Below are 12,927 nucleotides of genomic sequence, written 5' to 3'. Positions count from 1 at the left end.
CAAGTCAGGATGGTGCGTGGTTTGGAGGGGAACTTCCAGGTGGTGGTGTTCCCATGTATCTGCTGCCCTTGTCCTTCTAGATGGTAGTAGTCATGGGTTTGGAAGGTGCTGCCTAAGGAGCCTTGGTGAGTTCCTGCAGTGCATCTTGTAGATGGTACACACTGCTGCTGCTGTGCATTTGCTGGTTGTGTCTGCAGGTTGGATGACCGGAGTTGGCAGGCCCTACGCTTGCCCAGTGAGGCCTCGCACCAGCAGTGAGGTCTTGGTTTTTATTTATTCATCCGGGGGTGTGGACATCACTGGCTAGTCCAGCATTCACTGCCCATCCCTAATTGGCCTGCAGAAGGTGGTGGTGAGCTGCCTTCTTGAACCACTGCCATCAACGTGGCAAAACAATTCTTCCTTGTACCATTCACTTCTACGACTTTCCTCAGCAGCTTGTTTCTATTAACCCCTCAGATAAAAAAGTGACCCTTGAATTCCCTCCTTACTTGGTATTTTTTAAATAATTTGTGTACCATTAATTAAACTCTTTGCAAACATGTGTATTGATTTGAAACATTCATTGTACATTTAAATTCCTTTATCATCCATACAGGATTTTCATTCTGCAAATTATAAAATAATTGAAGAGTTGTTGGACTGTTTCCTGAGCTATATTCATCAATACTGAAAGAGGTACTTGGCCCAGTAATGTTTGCAGCATAATGATAAAAGCAAAATATTGCGGATGCTGGAAATCTGAAACAAAAATAAAAATAGCTGGAAAAACTCAGCAGGTCTGACAGCATCTGCGGAGAGGAACACAGTTAACGTTTCGAGTCCGTATGACTCAACAGAACTGAGGAAATATAGAAATGAGGTGAAATATAAGCTGGTTTAAGTGGGGTGGGACAGGTAGAGCTGGATAGAGGGCCAGTGATAGGTGGAGGCAAAGAAGAGATTGCCAAAGATGTCACAGACAAAAGGACAAAGGGGTGTTGACGGTGGTGATATTATCTAAGGAATGTGCTAATGGGGACATTAAGGGTAGAAAGCAGGACAAGCAAGGTACAGATAGCCCTAGTGGGGGTGGGGTGGGGGGAAGGAATTGAAAAGGGCTAAAATGTGGAGATGAAACAATGGATGGAAATACATTTAAAATAATGGAAAAGAAAAATCTATATAAATTATTTGAAAAAGGGGGATTGGAAAGGGGGTGGGGATGGAGGAGAGAGTTCATGATCTGAAGTTGTTGAACTCAATACTCAGTGTGGAAGGCTGTAAAGTGCCTAGTCGGAAGATGAGGTGCTGTTCCTCCAGTTTGCGTTGAGCTTCACTGGAACAATGCAGCAAGCCAAGGACAGACATGTGGGCAAGAGAGCAGAGTGGTGTGTTGAAATGGCAAGCGACAGGGAGGTCTGGGTCGTGCTTGTGGACAGACTGAAGGTGTTCTGCAAAGCAGTCACCCAGTCTGTGTTTGGTCTCTCCAATGTAGAGGAAACCGCATTGGGAGCAGTGAATGCAGTAGACTAAGTTGAGAGAAGTGCAAGTGAAATGTTTTGCAGCATGTTGGCCTGGTAGCAACAGCAGTGGCATCTTCTAAATCGAACGAGGCTCTGGGGAAAGCAAAATACTGCGGATGCTGGAAATCTCTCTTCAGAGCTCTGAAGAAGAATCACACGGACTCGAAATGTTAACTCTGTTTCTCTCTCCACAGACGCTGTCAGACCTGCTGAGTTTTTCCAGCATTTTCTGTTTTTGTTTTGGGCTCCGGGGAAGATTATTTCTCTTCAGGGAAAACGAAAGAAAGTGACTTTTGAGGTGGGGGGAGGGAGAAAGATTAAATATCAAAACCCTGTGGCAATAAAATTCAAATGTCACTGACATTCGGTCAGGACTATGTTGGTTTCATGGCTGCTGATCAACGGTAGCTCCAAACACCCTGCGACTCGGCGGGATTTATCAGGGGAGTAAACATCTCTGGAAAAGTGAGTGCCAAAGGGAGAGTTTTATCTGATCAGGGGATCGATGCGACAAACAGCACTGACACGTTGCCTGAGTAGAGGGGGTGAAACTTCAATAAAACACTTGGGAAAGCCTGAAATAAGATACAGATGCTAAAGCCACCCGTGGAATATTTGTGACCACACGTTTGCGCAAAATGGGCCTGGTGAGGGTGAATCATTTTGCTAGGAAATGATTGTACTTGGGAATGTCGGGCAGTTGGATTGTATTAGAATGGTTGGGATAGTTCTGAGGAACGCCAGTGCATAGTGAACGTGAGTGGATGTGACAGACATTTCATAATCATTTAGGCATTCACCTTATCTTCTCCCTGCCTCATGAACCTTCAGCCTTTGTCAGGTAAATACTAATCCGAGCTTGTATGGGCAGTAGGCAGCATAATGGACACCTCATCAGCTAGCTGTCGTTATTAAAATGGTTTTTTTTTTTATCCGTTCATGGGATGTGGGTGTCACTGGTAAGGCCAGCATTTGTTGCCCAGCCCTAATTGTCCTTGAACTAAGTGGCTTACTAGGCCATTTCAGAGGGCAATTAAGAGTCAACCACATGCTGTGGGTCTGGAGTCACATGTACACCAGACCAGATAAGGATGGCAGATTTCCTAAAGGGGATGAGTGAACCAGATGGGTTTTTGTGACATTTGATGATAGTTAGATAGTGACCATTACTGCAACTAGCATTTCATTACAGATTTGTTATTGATTGAATTTAAGTTCCATCAGCTGCCAAGGTGGGATTTGAACCCATGTTCCCAAAGCATTAGTCCTGGGCCTCTAGATTACTAGTCCAGTGATGTTACCATTACACCACCACCTGCTCTGAATCACAGGAGTTAGTGAGTGTTCAGCTTTCACCCCGACCTGTTGTTCTCACTATTTTGATGAAACAAAATCCCTGTAGTCAATTCTAAAGGTTTTTAAAAGTCCAAACAAAGCATTAGTGCACCGCAGTTCTATTCAGTTGAGTCCTTGCTGCAGACAGAGGCTTGTTGTGTAGCTGATGTGTGATATTTGACATGACAGCTCCTGGAGGCTGAGAAGGAGAAACACACTCTCAAGCACCCAGATTCAGTGCCCACCATAACTGGGTTTTGAAGAGACATGCAGTTGCTGTGGAGTTCCCTCTTTCTGACTGGTCGGACTGGCATTTGCTGGTGTGTCCCCTGTGTCCCTGTGACCAGGGAGACAATGGTGCCAATTTACTCATACAGTTTGCAAGGAGCTCTGGGTACCTGTTACCCACCTGGTGTGAGCTCGGATCTGCATTGCTTACTTGCCTGATAACAAATGAGTGACTATTCAGCCAGGGAGGAGAACAGCAAGGTTATTTCTGAAGTCAAAATGGTTCCAGGGATGAGACGCTGACAGAGCGAAAGGATCAAGAATGAGAGGGCACAGGGTTAAAGTAATTAGCAAAAGAAACAATCGTGATGTGAGGAAAATCTTTTTCACGCAGCGAGTGGTTGGGGTCTGGAAAGGTCTGCCTGAGAGTGTGGTGGAGGCAGGTTCAACTGAAGCATTCAAAAGGGAATTAGACTGTTACCTGAAAAGGAAGAATGTGCAGCGTTATGGGGAAATGGCTGGAGAACGGAGCTGGAGAATGGTGAGTTGCCCATTCAGAGAGCTGGTGCAGACACGATGGGCCGAATGGCCTTCTTCTGCACCGTACCAATTCAGTGACTAACTTCGCAACTAAGTTAACTCTTTATGGTGAGACGGCTGCACTCCACAGTCTTACTCACAATTGGAAGATAGACATGGAGGTGCTATCACCACGTGTTGGGATTCTTCTCACTTGACTCCAAGCCCTCGCTCTGCCGACATGTCCCTAACTTCCCTGTGGTCAGATAGCTCTGCAGGTTCTTAGGAGGAGAAAGTGGGGACTTTGTATCAGCCAAGCAGAAATAATACTTTGTACAGCTTTCTCAGGGGCTTGGTTTAGACAGAGCACTGGATTTCTGTGCGTACCAGACATCTGGACAACCAAAAAGACTTTAATAAAGCCCTCAAACTGTATCTTTCCATCAAGAAAATTTATTGTGTCCCATTATGAAAACTAGACAGCCAAACGAGAGAAGAGATTTAGTAAAACTGATAGCTATCATCTTATTGACAGCTGGCTTTCAAAGATTGTTAAAGAGCCCAGAATGTAGGAGATGGTCTGATTCAATTGGCATAAAGACATTCATGAAAATATCTTTGATCTCCTGTGAACTACTAGAATATTAAAATCAGAGCAGATGACACGCATACAAATTCCGGTCAGAATTCTGGACTGAAATGTTTTAAACCAAAGGTCATTTAAGTTGAGGACTCTTCACCCTCTGTTTCTACAGCAAGCGATCAGGAATATCCCCTCAGGAGTTCTCCCCTATACATATGTTGCAGTATAAAATCTCTGAGAAATAGTTAAAACCTCCTGAGATGATCAAATTGACAAGTTGAATACCTGAGGAAGGACATTCCAAATAGAAAATGAAGGAGGTGGACAATGGCTGAATGATATTTTGAGAAGCCATAGGAACTTTTTTTAAAAATTCTTTCACAGGACGTGGGCTTTGCTGGCTGGGCCAGCATTTATTGCCCATCCCTAGTTGCCCTTGAGAAGGTGGTGGTGAGCTGCCTTTGTGAACTGCTGCAGTCCGTGTGGTGTAGGTACACCCACTGTGCTGTTAGGAAATGGGAAAATGGTGGTGTAGAGGTCATGTTACAAGACTAGTAGCCAGCAGGCCTAAGCTAATTCTCTGGGGTCATGGGTTCAAATCCCACCACAGCAGCTGGAATATAAAGCTGGTGTCAGTGATAGTGACTATGACAAATCTATCTGGTTCACTAATGCCCCTTTAGGGAAGGAAGTCTACTGTCTTTACCTGGTCTGGCCTACATGTGACTCTAGATGTACTGCAATGTGCTTGACTCTTCCCTGCTCCCTGCATGGCCTAGCAATCCACTCAATTTAAGGGCAATTAAGGATGGGCAACAAATGCTGGTGATACCCTCATCCTATAAATAAATAAGGAAGGGAGTTCCAGGATTCTAACACAGTGAAGGAGTGGTGATATAGTTCCAGATCAGGCTAGTGTGTGACTTACAGGGTGATGGTGGGAGCTAATGGACAAAACTGTCCTTAGACTGTAGGTACTGTTGAGCTACCATAGATTAGAGTGCTGCAGCAGCTTGCTTGACTAAGTGTCAATGAGAACATAGGACTGCATAATGTAGATTGAGGAAGTTGTGAAAATCCAACAATGTATCTCCTCACTGATGCTTAAAATAATTGCACTGCCTTTAAATAGATGGGGTGGTACTGAGGAGTGTGGAGGTGAAGAGGAGTCAGGCGGAACTCCAATGTCCTTTGTTACAATGTGGTTAATGAGTTTGTTCGTAGTGATCCACAACAATTTTAGATTTGATTACCTGGGGGTCAATTTTGACTTTCTGCGATAGTAAAATGGTGATAATGAATCCACAGCCCATTTAATGTCTCCTCAGTTTTTTCCCCCATTGACTTCAATGGGCTGCTGACCTGTTATCACCCATTTAACACTAAATCCCAACTACCCCTTTGTTCACTTAAAGCAGAGGATTGATTTAACACAGTTCACAGGATAGGTTAGAAGGTGGGGGAGATGAAATGACAAAGATGTCACGGAACAAAAGGCAAAACAAGTGATAATGGTAGCATTAAAGGAACAAAGCGCTGGTCTGGTGCAGGTGTTAATAGCAGAATAAAGGTCAGTGCTGTCTGAAAGCATGAGAACAATACACGGATTGACACAAGGGGAAAACATACAGAGTTTATGGTCTAAAGTTGTTGAACTCAACGCTGAGCCCAGAAGGCAGTAAAGTGCCTTATCCGAAGATGAGACGCTGTCCCTCAGGCTTGTGTTGGGTTTCACTGGAACATTGCAGCAGGCTGAGGACAGAAATGTGAACATGAGAGCAAGGTGCATTTATTGGTGTGATACAAGATCAGAGAGCAAATTTTGTGAGTTAAGGCTCTGAGTGCGAAGGTGCAGATTACAGGGAGTGACAATAAAAAAGCGGAAAACACAGTACTTGCACTTATACAGATTCTTTCATGGCTTCAGAATGTCCCAAAGTACATTACAACCAATGAAACACTTTTACAAAGTAGTCATTGTTGTAAACTAGGAGACACAGCAGCTAATTTCTGCACAGCAAGATCCCACAGGCATTAACTAGTGGCCAGATCATCTGTTTTTGTGATGCTGGTTGAGGAATGAATATTAGCCAGTGCACTAGGGAGACCTCCCCCTGCTCTTTTTTTTTTGAATAGTGGACCGGGATCCTTTAAGTCCTCCTGAGAGCACAGGTGGGACCTTGGTTTAATGTCTCTTCTGAAAGTTTGTACCTTCAACAGAGCAGCACTCCCTCGGTACTGCCCTGGAGTGTCAGCCTAGAATTTGTGCTCAAATCTCCAGAGAGGGAATATAGGATCTATTTGACAATTTCCATTCCTATTCAAGGAGCACAATCCCCAAGAATTAACCTCACCAAATTCCTGCCTTCCTTCCATATGCAGTTTATTATTAAATTCAGTGAGGGAAATGGACCTTCAAGGTTGGAAGGTAATTTTTAATCACTTCCAATTGCAATAAATTATATTTCTGTATCACCAAAAGTAACAGGCTTCACAGAACATTGCAAGGTGATCGAATAGAGAGAAAATATTGTTCAAAACAGAATTGATAAGGGAGAGATTTGTCCAAAGCTATGGTCAAAGGTTTATAAAGAGATAATTAATTATGCTGTTAGAATTAATTACATTAACCCATCCACACACTGTAAAACTTTGGTAGAGTTCCAACAAATGGTGCCTAGATTTTTTTTTAGCAAATTTGATGTGATGCAGCATGTTAATTCTTTGAAGGAACTAGTAGCAGCTAGGGTCAGAAAGAAGGTTCTGCAGCTACTGTTTATTGTTTTGAGGAATTAGAGAGAGCTATTCAGCTGGAGCTCAAAGCTTACCATCAACAACTGCATCAAAACCAAGCCAGAGAACATATTTGTGATCAAGAGGAATATTCTGGTTTCTTTTCTCTGTAATTCTAGTTGTTTAAAATGCGTTTTTGTTTAAGTTTGATTGTAGATGCCACCTGTGTATTGGATGCCATTTGGAACTGTATTGAAAAGCCTCATCAGTCTAAGAGGCTCCACTGGGCTTCCCTTTTAAATTCTAATTTAACACAACAACAAGTTGCTTTTATATAGCACCTTTAAGGTAGTGAAACATCCCAAGCTGCTTAAATAAAAGCATTATTAATAAACAATCTTCTTAACAGTGAGCTACAGGAGATATGACCAAAAACTTGGTTAAGGAAGTAGGCTTTAAGGAGCACCTTAAAGAAAGAGAGGGACATGGAGAGGTGGAGAGATTTAGGGAGGGAATTCTAGAACTTAGGGTCTAGGCAGTTGAAAGCTTGACCCCAATAGTGGAGCGACTAAAACTGGGGAGGCATAACAGGCCAGCATCGGAGGATCGCAGAGACCTCAAAGGTTTGTAAGGGCCGGAGAAGATTACAGAGATAAAGAGGGCCATGACCGTGGAGGGATTTTAAAATTGAGGCGTTGTTGGACTGGGAGCCAGTGTAGGTCAGTAAGCATAGCGGTGATGGGTAATACACAGAATACATCGAATTACATTGTACTTACCGCACAGAAATAGACCATTTGGCCCATCTGGTCTAAGCTGGTGTTTATGCTCCACACAAGCATCCTCCCACCTTACTACATCTCACCCTATCAACACATCCTTCTATTCCATTCTCTCTCATGCACTTATTGCTCTTCCCTGGCATTTGCATGGACATCATCCCTTGTGCTTTCTTTTGAGACTTAAGCCCCCCTTTTTTGTGTATAAAATCGGGACTGAGTCTTTTGATGGTCGTTTCGTCTTGACAGGATATTTGTTTTCGAATTTCTTCTCCAGCATCTTCATTTACCTTGACAGAACCAGACAAGACTGCACACACGCCAACCTTTATTGACCATTACTCGAGTCTCTCTGCCAAAATCAGATAATACCATGTACTCTTTGAAAGTATCAGATCTGAACGAAAAAGCGCAGCAAAGGAATTACTAACCCGAGGGTTGAATGACAACAAACAGTGAAGCTGCCTGCATGAATCGCTTTTGCTGCATTTATATTAAGAGCTGACAGGAACCCAGACTCCAGTGGCATATAAATTAGGCAGCGTGAACCTCCCTGGATGTCAGTAGCAACGTTGATGTTTTTTTCTAGCCATGGATGCATCAAGTACACATCCTGCCATCACTGTGGTGTTCACCTTGTTGATCTGGTTGGATCTTCCCCTGACCTTCAGGAAAGTTCAACAACAGAAAATTAAAGTTTCAAATGTTTTTTTTTCCCCCTTATTCATTCCTGGGATATAGATGTTGTTAGCAAGACCGGCGTCACTAATTGCCTTTAAGAAGAGGACCCTCTTCTTGCAGCCCAAGTGGTGTAGATAAATCCTGTAGACGTTTCCCTTTTCCCTCAGAGACCCTCCCTATACTCAAGCTCCTGACACCAGATTCACAAGTGGGTGGCTTGAACAGAATGGCCATCGAGACAAGTTTCTTCTGATAATTCACAATCGCTTTACTGAATCACCCATAACCCCACAGTACAAAACCCAAAATCTAAAACAACCTATTCCCAGTACCCGACACAAAGTCACCACCACTCAGTTTAAAACTTACAAAGCCACAGGCAAAGCACCACAGGCAAAGCACCTGAAACCTTAAGATAAAAGCCCTCAGACCAATGTCACTACGATTTGGCTGAAATTCACAATCCCCAATACAGCTGGTCTGCTGGTGTTGACTATAGGCCCAAGTCAAGGTGACCAAACTCAATTCTTCTTCTGACTGCAGCCCAGATGCTCAGATCTGCTCTGCTTTTATAATAATTTAACTCAGACACGTTAAAGCATTGTTCCAATGCCTATTTAGTTGACTCCACGCAAAGTCCAGACAAATGTCATCAGCTCCTGCTAGCTGAAACAATACAGGGTTTTCCATGGAAGATGTATCCAGACGAATATTATCAGTTCTCATTGTATAAGCAATTCTCCTGCTGTTTGAGGTGGCAGAGTAACAGCACCTGGCTCCAAAATTAATGAGGTTTGAATGACTCTATTCCAGTGGTATTGTCTGTGGCAGTTGAATAATTCCTTCAGCGTATTGTATTGATGAAATGCCCTTTGTGCCATTGAACTGGGTAATCAGACTTCTGGATCGCGTTAGTCAATGTCCAAACCCTTTTGATGAGTCACTGTGTTTTCACTAAATGTCCGAATTAACACCTTGCTGCCTAGCCCTATACTGCTGACTGCAGCTTATCTTTTTTTGAAATTTATAGTTCCAACTATGAGGTCAGAACATGTCTGTGGGTTTGAAATTATGTTGCATAAATTTCCCAGTTGGAGGGAGTTTCGATCTTACAACCCTAGAGTGCTGTTAGGTCGGGATTTGGACCCAGTGACAGTGAAGAGATAGCGATATAGTTCCAAGTCAGGATGGTGTGTTGCTTGGTGGGGAACTTAGAGGCGATGATGTATCAAAGTTTCTGATGTTTGTTCTTCTCCATCCAAGTGATAGAGGCCGCGGGTTTGTGAGGTGAGGTCACAGACACATCGGAATGTGACATTTAAAGAACAACAACCCCCTTGACAAACAAAATGCCTAGGATACTTTACAGAGTAGCAGTAAGAACAGAAGGGCGAGCCCGGAAGAGGGAGTCTAATGGGAGTGATTGGAGACTGGGAGAAAAGATTCATTTTCAGACAGTTTTTAAAGATGGATAGAGAAGTCAAAAGTTTGCAGGGCCTTGGGCAATAAATAGGGTCAAGGTAGTTCTATCAATAATGCTGGGAGGCTGCACAAGAGGTCAGAGTTGGAATGGCAAGGCATGGAGGAGGTAAGTCTAGAGGAGGTTGCAGAGGGAGGGCAGAGTGAGAGAATGGAGTGATGTGAGGACCAAAATTGTTAATTTAATTTTTCAGGGGACAGTGAACTGGTGAAAGTGCGTGAGGGTGAGAGCGACAAGACAAGACATTAGCGGCTGCAATTTGAACAAGTTGGAGCTTCTAGTGTGGGTAGAGGATGACAGGAAGGAGAACATTAGAGTCTGGAAGTGGCAACTCGATGGATAAAGGTTAAAGGGTACTTGGTTTTACACTGCTGTCATTACCCTAGAAGTTGCTGTTTAGTAAAAAATGAGGTATTTGTAAAACAATGGAGCACTTAGCACAGTTACCCTACTTCGAATTAGTTCTGTAATATGTACATATGTGGTGCAATGGTAGTGTCCCTTCCTCTAACCCAGAAACTCTGGGTTCACAGCCCCACTTCAGGGCTTGGTGGCCATGGAAGGCCCCTTCTAACATGGCCAATCAGCCTGTAAATCCTTCCAATATGCCTGATGAAAGGCAGTAAGAGCAGGAGAGCTTCCTAATCAGTCATATTGCAGAAGGCAATGGCAAACCACTGCAGCCAAGCATAACCATGGGCAAGTCCATGGTTGTCAGTGGTCCCTGAAGGATGAGGAGGAATGCAGAATGTATACACAGGCTTTATCTACTCATGTTATTTTAGTTATGGAAGCAGAGTGTATTGCAGTGGCTGTTCTATGTATGGATTCTCAAAAGCATTTGATAACAAGCCACACAGGCTTGTTGACAAAATAAAATGAATGGCACACTTTATTAAGCAAGTTTGACTGTGTGGGTAAATGGTTTGTTAGTTGTTGCTTTTCAGATTGAGGGGGGTGTGAACAGTGATGTCCTCCAGGGGCCAGTGTTAGGATCATCGCTCTTCTCACGATATACGCAATTGGACTTCCAAAATCAAATCTTGCATACGACAGAAAAATAGAGAGCGTGATTAACTGTGAAGAAGACCATAAATACTTCAGGAAGACACAGAAATAGTAGATTGGGCAGATGGCAGATGGCATTTAATGCAGAGAAATATGAGGTGATAGACCTTTGGAGGAAGTAGTGGAATGGTTAAAAATTCAACATGACTGGACAGGCTTAAGAGTTACAATATGGAAATGCTTACAAATGGAAGGACAAACTAGTAAAAATGTGAATAAAAGGCATATGAGATGCTAATTGTAGATTAGTGCCCAGTTAGAACACTGTGCTCCTTGGACTATACGCACGAGAGATTCACTAAGATTATACCAGTGAAGCAAAGCTTTTGTTATCTGGAGAAATGACCGAATGTGGGACTCCTTTAATTACAAGAAAGAAACTTAAAGTACATATGGTGGGGATGTTCAAATTGACGAGGGATTTTGATAAGATAGCTGGAGATCAACAACTTCCATTAGCCAGTCAGCCAGTAACATTCTTTTTCCATTGTTATATTATTTCAGGAGATATTGGCATTGCTGGCGAGGTCAATATTTATGACCAATCCCTACCTGCCTTCTCGAACCACTGCAGTCTATTTGGTGTAGATCCGCCCACAGTTATGCTAAAGGCTAAAGAGTTAAGTGGAAGACAATTAGCAAAAGGACAGATAAGAGTTTGTAAGCAGAGGGTTGTTGGGACATGGAATATCTGACCAGAACCAATGGAAGAAGCAGAATTTAGCTTTAAACAGGAAGGGGATAAATATTTAAAAAGAAAATCTTAAAAAGCGAAAAGAATGGGTTTTGGAGAGCACATGTAAATGTGATGGGCTGAACGGCCTCCTTTCGAGCTGTGAAGTGAGGTGGGAGGAGCCCGAGTGGAGCATTAACACCAGTGTGGACCAGTTGGTCTGTTGACTCTATGGGCTCCATTTTAGTTCTGTGCAAGGGGAAGGGTTAAAACCTCACCTGTGTGGCTCTATGTTACTCTCTAAAATCACTGTCATGTTGCTGGGTCACTGACCAGCATCTGGTGCTAATGACTGCATCTCTGCTGGTCTTCATTCATTCCCTTGGCAGAGATGGACTCCTCCCAATCAATAACCTTCAGTTCCAACTCTTACTGACAGGACTTTATCAACCTCAGCCCCGGCACTGGGCTGGTTTTCCAGTGACAGTGGGAACGGGTGACGTGGGTGGTGGGGGGAGTTGGGTTAGTGCCAGGTCTTTGAAGAGGATGAGTGAAGGGGAAGCTGTGCGTAGGCAGGGCTGGCCCACGCTGTGGATTTTGAATGCCAACCTGCACTGGCACATTCACACCAGAGCATTGGGCAGATGGTAAAGCCCCCCTAAGGCAACCAAGTAGGCAGGTGCAGCACAGAATGGAGGCTGAGTTCCAGAGAGAGACAGAGAGAAAGAGAATGGAGGTATCATCTTCAGTTGTGTGTGAGATGGGGTTGGGGGGGGGGGGGGGGTTGGTGTGGTTAAAACGCTACATTGGCAGTGTTGGCAGTGCCCTATCCACTAAAGTTCTCAAATCCCCTACCCCCTGTCGGAGGGCAGTATTGGCACAACCTGCAGCCAGTGCCTCGCCCTGTGTGTTCAGGGAGGGAGGGTCAGTGCCGGCGGGAGAGCGGACACAGCAACAAGGGGCTGCAAGGACTTGTCTCCAATTGCTGCCTCCCGCCCGAAGTTTGATCCGCCCAAGTTGCAGGGGGAGAGCGTCTGTCTGAATAAAGGCAGAGGGAGGAGAGGGAGAGGGAGGAGAGGGAGGAGAGGCAGAGGGAGATGCCCAGCGCTCCGCCACAGCCCGGTACCAGCCCCACTCTCGGCGCATCAGGTGCCAATGTTGTTGCTGCCTCCAGCGCCTGATCGCATTCCCGAGCCGGGGTATGGGAGCTCAGCGGCGGCCACGCTCCCCTGCCCCCGGAGCTCGCTTTAGGATCCGGAGACACTTGGACCGCCCGCTTTGGGGAGGGGGAGGGGGAGGGAGCGCCGCAAACTTCACCTGAGTCCGGAGTCCGCGAACGTCGA

The sequence above is a fragment of the Carcharodon carcharias genome, chromosome 32 (genome assembly GCF_017639515.1).
Source record: "Carcharodon carcharias isolate sCarCar2 chromosome 32, sCarCar2.pri, whole genome shotgun sequence".
NCBI lineage: Eukaryota > Metazoa > Chordata > Chondrichthyes > Lamniformes > Lamnidae > Carcharodon > Carcharodon carcharias.
Note: the sequence above shows the minus strand (reverse complement) of the source record.